Source organism: Saimiri boliviensis, chromosome 8 (genome assembly GCF_048565385.1).
Source record: "Saimiri boliviensis isolate mSaiBol1 chromosome 8, mSaiBol1.pri, whole genome shotgun sequence".
NCBI lineage: Eukaryota > Metazoa > Chordata > Mammalia > Primates > Cebidae > Saimiri > Saimiri boliviensis.
In genome coordinates this window covers 48,984,423-48,992,420 of record NC_133456.1, presented here as the reverse complement: position 1 = coordinate 48,992,420, position 7,998 = coordinate 48,984,423, and positions in this window count along the sequence as shown.

Sequence of the window (7,998 nt, the reverse complement as noted above, 5' to 3'; positions counted from 1 at the left end):
GTGCATTTTAAGAGCATTTTTTCATTGAATCTGCACAATTAAATAGGTCTAATGGAATCCATTTGATAGATGAGGAAACTGAGGCATAATGCAGCAAAGTAACTTGCCTAGGGCCCTGTAACAAGTAAACACCGAAACTGGTGATCATATTTGGAGCTGCCCCACTAAAGTCCAAAAGCTTCCCATCGTACTGTACATAAAATGCCTAAAATCCAGAGCAGCTGGGTGCAAAGGGGCAAGGAGAAGCAGTGGAGTTTGTCCAGACGCTAGAGAGCCCTGAAGGCCAAGGTACAGAACGACCATCCTCTCAAGGAGGCTTCACTGGGCCCTGTGGTGTGGCAGGCACCATTATGAGTACCAAGGGAAGGCAGCCTCGAACAGGAGACAAACCTGGTCCCTGCTTTCACAGAGCCCCAGGATGAGCAGGGGACTAGCAGCCAGCCAGACCCTTCAGGGTGAGGGTGTGCACAGAACGCACGTAGGAGAAAACTTGAAACCAGTGCTGGGGGCTGGGAGGACTTCCTGGAGGAAGTGCCTTCTCACAGAGACCTGAAAGATGGGTTGGAAGAGGGGAACTATGTGGCACTGATCAGCAGTACCCACCCAGCATTCCACATGCTCCTCCACATTACCCAGCCTCCCCTACAGTTACAATAGGACCACATGACCAATTCTGGCTGATGAAGGAGACAGGTGCCACTCCCAGGCTAATCCTGTGAAGGTCCAGGTGCCTCCTCCAACCTTTTTTCTTTTGCAGCAGTGACCTTGGCTGGAGAAATAGCCACCTGAAGAAGGACCCACTTGATCCACATTGTACCTCACAAGAGTGAGACACAAACCATACTGTGTTAAGTCACTGAGATTTGGGCATTTTGTTATTACCAGATAACCTACCTGATCCTAACTGATCCAATAGGAAAGCATGTTCCTTGCAGGAAAAAAAAAAAAACAAAACAAAAAGAAAAAAGCAAAAGAGAACATGGCATCTTGGAGGAGGGGGATGCCTCTCCTGGCTGGAGCAAGAACACTGGGGGCCGGTGGCATGAGATAAAGTTAGAAGGGTGGGTGCCAGCCAGGGCCCTGCAGGCCAGGAAGGGAGTCTGGGCTGCTCTGTCTCAGAGAATGGGTTAGACGGGGAGATAGACCAGGTGACAGATGCTGGAGACTCCAAGACCTAAGCATGACGATGAGGATGACTATAAAGAAGCAGGTGTGAGAAATGCCACAACTTGGAATCTATCAGAATCTGATTTGAATGCAGGGGACGAGAGAGAGGGCTGGGTCACATTCGCCTCCCAGGTTGTGAGCTTGAGAGCCCAGAATAACGGCAGTGTCCTCCATGGGAATGGGAAAATCCTAAGAGAAGCTGTTTCAAGGGAAGTGCTGATGAGTCTAACATGGAACACATTGAGGCCAAGCTTCTTTTTTTTTTTTTTGAGATGGAGTTCTCTCTTGTTGCCCAGGCTGGCGTGCAATGGCGTAATCTTGGCTCACCACAACCTCCGCCTCCCGGGTTCAAGCGATTCTCCTGACTCAGCCTCCTGAGTAGCTGGGATTACAGGCATGTGCCACCATGCCCAGCAAATTTTCTATTTTTAGTAGAGACGGGGTTTCTCCTTGTTGGTCAGGGTGGTCTCGAACTCTTGACCTCAGGTGATCCGCCCGCCTCAACCTCCCAAAGTGCTGGGATTCTAAAAGAGTGTTCTAAAAGAGCATTGTCCAAGGAAATCCACGTGAACAGGGCTGCTTGGTCCAGACTCTGCTGAGTCCTGGGCTGCAGTTCCTCCCTACGTCTTTTCATTCACAACAGGTTCCCCTAGACATGCTCTCTAGATTAAGGCTTCTGTGACAGGCTGAGTTTTTCTAAATACTTTACAAAGACCAGTTAATTGCACTAATTTATCTATCAGCTTTTTCTGGAATGAGCTCCTAAGACGTAATTAGACAATTGTCGTTAAACCTAGGGAACAGCTCCCTGAGAGCAGTCAGCAGTGACACGGTATGTTTTTCATTGTGGCTGCCACCTGAGGTGCTTGCAGGAAAATAGGAAGAAACAGAGGCAGAGAGGTGACAAGGAAGAGAAGGAGCTCTCTGGGACCGCAAAGCCACCACCTGGTGAATGGTTCCCAGGAGAGGATGTGCTGAGACCCTGTGCTGGTTTGTTTTGCTCTGGCTGCCGGCTGCTGGCTCACAAGATCTGATTGCTACCTCTTCAGGATTCTTGAGAATGGGCTTATGGTTTGAAGTTAGCTGTGGTGAGAGTATTTACAGCATGGAATCCACAAACGCTGTGAACCGGGGCTTTTCTGTGGAAGAAGTGGGGAGCCTGTGTACCAGTGAATTATGGGATACCAGTGTACCAAGGCTTCACACCACAGGAAGGTTGTGGGGGGATGTGCAGGGTCTCAGTCCCTGGCTCCACTTAGTGCTCAAGTAAAAATCCAAGAGTCATTCATGATACTTTCCTCTCATCTTCCATTTCCGATCCATCGCATGCTCTCCATCCTGTGTTCTAAATATGTCTACATTGTGCGGTCCTGCTCCTCTCACTCGTGGTGCTCAGTGTCTGCGTTCTCTGAGCTGCTCCCACCCTCAGGCTGCCCCCGGGAGAAGATGCACCAGCCCACATGCCTGGCTGGCCCACCCACTCAGAGTCCGGCTCCTGGGAGGGAAATTCCAGGTCACCCACCTTGGGTAGCCTCTGCCTCCCCTAAGGCACCGGAGAAGCCAGGGAAAGAGGGTATATTCCAGCGAGCCCGACTGCCTAGAAGCCAGGGAGGGTGAGTATTCCCTGTTAGAATGAAAGAACAACAGCTGTGAACCCCAATTAAAAAAATGGTATGAGGGCCGGGCGCAGTGGCTCAAGCCTGTAATCCCAGCACTTTGGGAGGCCGAGGCGGGTGGATCACGAGGTCGAGAGATTGAGACCATCCTGGTCAACATGGTGAGACCCCCCGTCTCTACTGAAAATACAAAAAATCAGCTGGGCATGGTGGTGCGTGCCTGTAATCCCAGCTACTCAGGAGGCTGAGGCAGGAGAATTGCCTGAACTCAGGAGGCGGAGGTTGCGGTGAGCCGAGATCGCGCCATGGCACTCCAGCCTGGGTAACAAGAGTGAAACTCCGTCTCAAAAAAGAAAAAATGCTATGACGTGTCCATAAAGGCTTTCTTCCAGGATCTCTAAATCCTTGCCCCACCCAGACACTTTCTTAAACCTAGGAAAGCAGTGGTGACACAGGAGGAGCTGCCTCTGGTTCACATCCCGAGGATTTCCAGCGTTGTTAAACCTGTGCCCATGCCAGAGAGAGGCTTGCCCCTGGGAAGCCGGGCAAACATGCAGCCGAAGGGAAAGGCAGGTGGAGAAGCCACATAGAGTATTTATCCTGAACTTTATTACGATGATTCCAAAATGACATCTGTTAATAGCGGAAAAGGGAGAAAGTTAAAATAGCCGTAATTCCTCCTCCAGGGAACAGCCGTTGTTGATGGTTTACTGCATCTCCTGCAGTCTTTCATCTCTACGTGGGTTTGTTTCTTTACATTGTTTTCATCAGAACCATTCCTGGGATACTATTTTAAAATGTGTGACTACGTGGAAAGAAAAGGAGACATCAGATCCCGTTTCCCCAACATCACTAAGCCGCTCCCCAACCCCTGTTTTTTTTTTGTTTTTTTTGGTTTTTTTTTTTTGTTTTTTTTGGCAGCCTTAGGAAGGAGAGGAACTCCAGAATTTATGGTTGGCACTGAAGTTAAATTATGGTAGATACTGAAGTTCTCACCATCCTGACAAGTGGAGGTTTGGAGTGAAATTTAACTTGATTTCAAAAAATAAAGAAATATGACATTTCGGATACCCATGGCAGAGTGTAAAATTCATGCCAATTGATGAATGGCTACTTGGCTAGCAAGGAAAAAGGGAGAGAGAAACAGAGAAAAACAGAAAGGGAAAGACGACGAGCAAGAGAGAAGCGCATATATAGGCTTGTGAATGCATAGAAAATTCTAGAAAAATACTTAGAAATTATGAACAGTGGTTCATCTTCAAGAGTGGGTAAAGATGAGCATTTAAATAGATATTTCACATAGCTCTGCACTGTTCTGAATATTTTACCATGAACAAGTATGACTTTCATAATTATTAAAACATTTGAAACAATGTTCCCACTTCAAATATTATGAATAGGTTACATGACAAAGGAGAATTAAAATTGAAGATGGAATCACAGTTGCTAATCAGCTCACCTTAAAACTGGGAGAATGGGGGGAACCTGGGCAAGATGGCCAAATAGGAACATCTCCAGCCTGCACGCAGTCCCCAGCGAGATCAATGCAGAAGTCGGGCGATTTCTGCATTTCCAACTCAGGTTCCTGGCTCATCTCATTGGGACTAGTTAGACAGTGGGTGCAGCCCACAGAGGGTGAGCCAAAGCAGGGCGGGGCATCACCTCACCCAGGAAGCACAAGGGGTGGGGAAACTTCCTCCCCTAGCCAAGGGAAGCCATGAGAGAATGTGCCCTGAGGAACTGTGCACTCCATCCCAGATACTATGCTTTTCCCACAGTCTTCACAACCCACAGACCAGGAGCTTCCCCCCAGTGCCTATGCCACCAGGGACCTGGGTTTCAAGCACAAAACCGGGTGGTCCTTTGGGTAGACACTCAGCTAGCTGCAGGAGTTTTGTTGTCATACCCCAGTGGCACCTGGAGCTGAAGCAAAACAGAACCATTCACTCTCCTGGAAAGAGGACTGAAGCCAGGGAGCCAAGTGATCTAGCGCAGCAGATCCCACCCCCACAGAGTTCAGCAAGCTAAGATCCACTGGCTTGAAATTCTCAATGCCAGCACAGTAGTCTGAAGTCTGCCTGGGATGCTTGAGCTTGGTGGAGGGAGGGGCATCTGCCATTACTGAGGCTTGAGTAGGCAGTTTTCCTCTCAAAGTGTAAACAAAGCTGCAGGGAAATCGGATCTGGGCAGAACCCACTGCAGCTTGGCAAACCATCTGTAGCCAGACTGCCTCTCTCTCTAGATTCCTCCTCTCTCAGCTGGGCATCTCTAAAAGAAAGGCAGCATTTCCAGCTGAGGTACCCCATCAGGGGCTTATAGATCAAATTCCCATCTCCCTGGGACAGAACACCTGGGGGGAAAAGGCAGCTGTGGGCACAGCTGTAGCAGACTTAAACATTCCTGCCTGCAGAATCTGAATAGAGTAATGGATATCCCAGCACAGAACTCGAACTCTGCAAAGGGACAGACTGCCTCCTCAAGTGGATCCCTGATGTCCATGACTTCTGATTGGGCGACACCTCCCAGCAGGGGTCAACAGACACCTCATACAGGAGAGCTCTGGCTGGCATCTGGCAGGTGCCCCTCTGGGACAAGGCTTCCAGAGGAAGAAACAGGCAGCAATCTACTGTTCTGCATCCTCCATTGGTGATACAGACAAACAGGATCTGGAGTGAACCTCTAGCAAACTCCAGCATATGTGCAGCAGAGAGGCCTGACTGCTAGAAGGAGAATGAATGAACAGAAAAGGATAGAATCAACATCAACCAAAAGGATGTCCACAAGAAAATCCATTCAAAGCTCACCAACATCAAAGACAAAAGTTAGGTAAATCCACAAAGATGAGGAAAAATCAGCACCAAAAAGTTGAAAATTCCAAAAAAAGAGAACACCTCTTCTCCTCCAAAGGAACACAACTCCTCACCGGCAAGGGAACAAAACTGGACAAGAATGAGCTTGACAAATTGACAGAAGTAGGTTTCAGAAGGTGGGTAATAACAAACTCCTCCAAGCTAAAGGAACATGTTCTAACGCAATGCAAAGAAGCTGAGAACCTTGATAAAAGCTTCGAGGAATTGCTAACTAACCAGTTTAGAGAAGAACATAAATGACCTGATGGAGCTGAAAAACACAGCACGAGAACTTCATGAAGCATACACAAGAATCAAAGGCTGAATGAATCAAGCGAAGGAAAGGATATCAGACATTGAAGATCAACTTAATGAAATAAATCGTGAAGACAAGATTGGAGGAAAAAAGAAAGGAAAGAAATGAACAAAACCTCCAAGCAATATGGGACTAAGTGAAAAGACCAAACCTATGACTGATTGGTGTACCTGTAAGTGACAAAGAGGATGAAACCAAGTTGGAAAACACAGTTCAGGATATTATCCAGGAGAACTTCCCCAACCAAGACAGGCCAACGTTCAAATTCAGGAAATACAGAGAACACCACGAACATACTCCTCAAGAAGGGCAACCCCAAGACACATAATCGTCAGATTCACTGAGGTTGAAATAAAAGAAAAAATGTTAAGGGCAGCCAGAGAGAAAGGTCAGGTTACCCACAAAGGGAAGCCCATTAGAGTAACAGCAGATCTCTCAGCATAAACCCTATAAGCCAGAAGAGAGTGGAGGCAAATATTCTTTTCTTAAAGAAAAGAATTTTCAACCCAGAATTTCATATCCAGCCAAACTAAGATTCACAAGTGAAGGAGAAATAAAATACTTTACAGACAAGCAAATGCTGAGAGATTTTGTCACCACCAGGCCTGCCTTACAAGAGCTCCTGAAGGAAGCACTGAACATGGAAAGGAACAACCAGTACCAGCCACTGCAAAAACATACCAAATTATAAAGACCATTGACACTGTGAAGAAACTGCATCAAATAATGGGCAAAATAATCAGCTAGCATCATAATGACAGGATCAAATTCACACATAACAATATTAACCTTAAATGTAAATGGGCTAAATGCCCCAATTAAAAGACACAGACTGGCAAATGGAATAAGAAGTCAAGACCCATTGGTGTTCTATATTCAGGAGACCCATCTCATGTGCAAAGAAACACATAGGCTCAAAATAAAGGGATGAAGGAATATTTGCCAAGCAAATGGAAAGCAAAAAGAAAAAAAAAAAAACCGCAGGGATTGCAATCTCGTCTCTGATAAAACAGACTTTAAACCAACAAAGATCAAAAAAGACAAAGAAGGGCCTTACATAATGGTAAAGGGATCAATGCAACAAGAAGAGCTAACTATCCTAAATATATATTTACCCAATACAGAAGCACCCAGATTCATAAAGCAAGTTCTTAGAGACCTACAAAGAGGTTCAGATTCCCACACAGTAATAGTGGGAGACTTTAACACCCCACTGTCAGACAAATCTACAAGACAGAAAATTAACAAGGATATTCAGGACTTGATCTCAGCTCTGGACCAAGTGGACCTAATAGACACCTACAGAACTCCCACCCCAAATCAACAGAATACGCATTCTTCTCAGCACCGCATTGCACTTATTCTAAAATTAACCACATAATTGAGAGTAAAGCACTCCTCAGCAAATGCAAAAGAACAGAAATCATAACAAACAGTCTCTCAGGTCACAGTGCAATCAAATTAGAACTCAGGATTAAGAAACTCACTCAAAACTGCACAACTACATGGAAACTGAACAACCTGCTCCTGAATGACTACTGGGTAAATATGGATATTAGAGCAGAAATGAATAAGTTCTTCAAAAGCAATGAGAACAAAGACACAACCTACCAGAATCTCTGGCACACAGCCAAAGCAGTGTTCAGAGGGAAATTTATAGCACAAAATGCCCATGGGAGAAAACAAGAAAGATCTAAAATCGACACCTTAACATCACAATTTTAAAAACCAGAGAAGCAAGAGCAAACAAATTCAAAGGCTAGCAGGAGACAAGAAATAACTAAAATCAGAGCAGAACTGCAGGAGATGGAGACACGAAAGACCCTTCAAAAAATTCAGGAGCTGGTTGTTTGAAAAGCAGACAAAATAGATAGACTGCTAGCCAGACTAATAAAGAAGAAAGAAAAATCAAATAGACACAATAAAAATGATAAAGGGGATATCACCACTGGTCCCACAGAAATACAAACTACCATCAGAGAAAACTATAAACCCCTCTACATAAATAAACTAGAAAATCTAGAAGGAATGGATAAATTCCTGGACACAT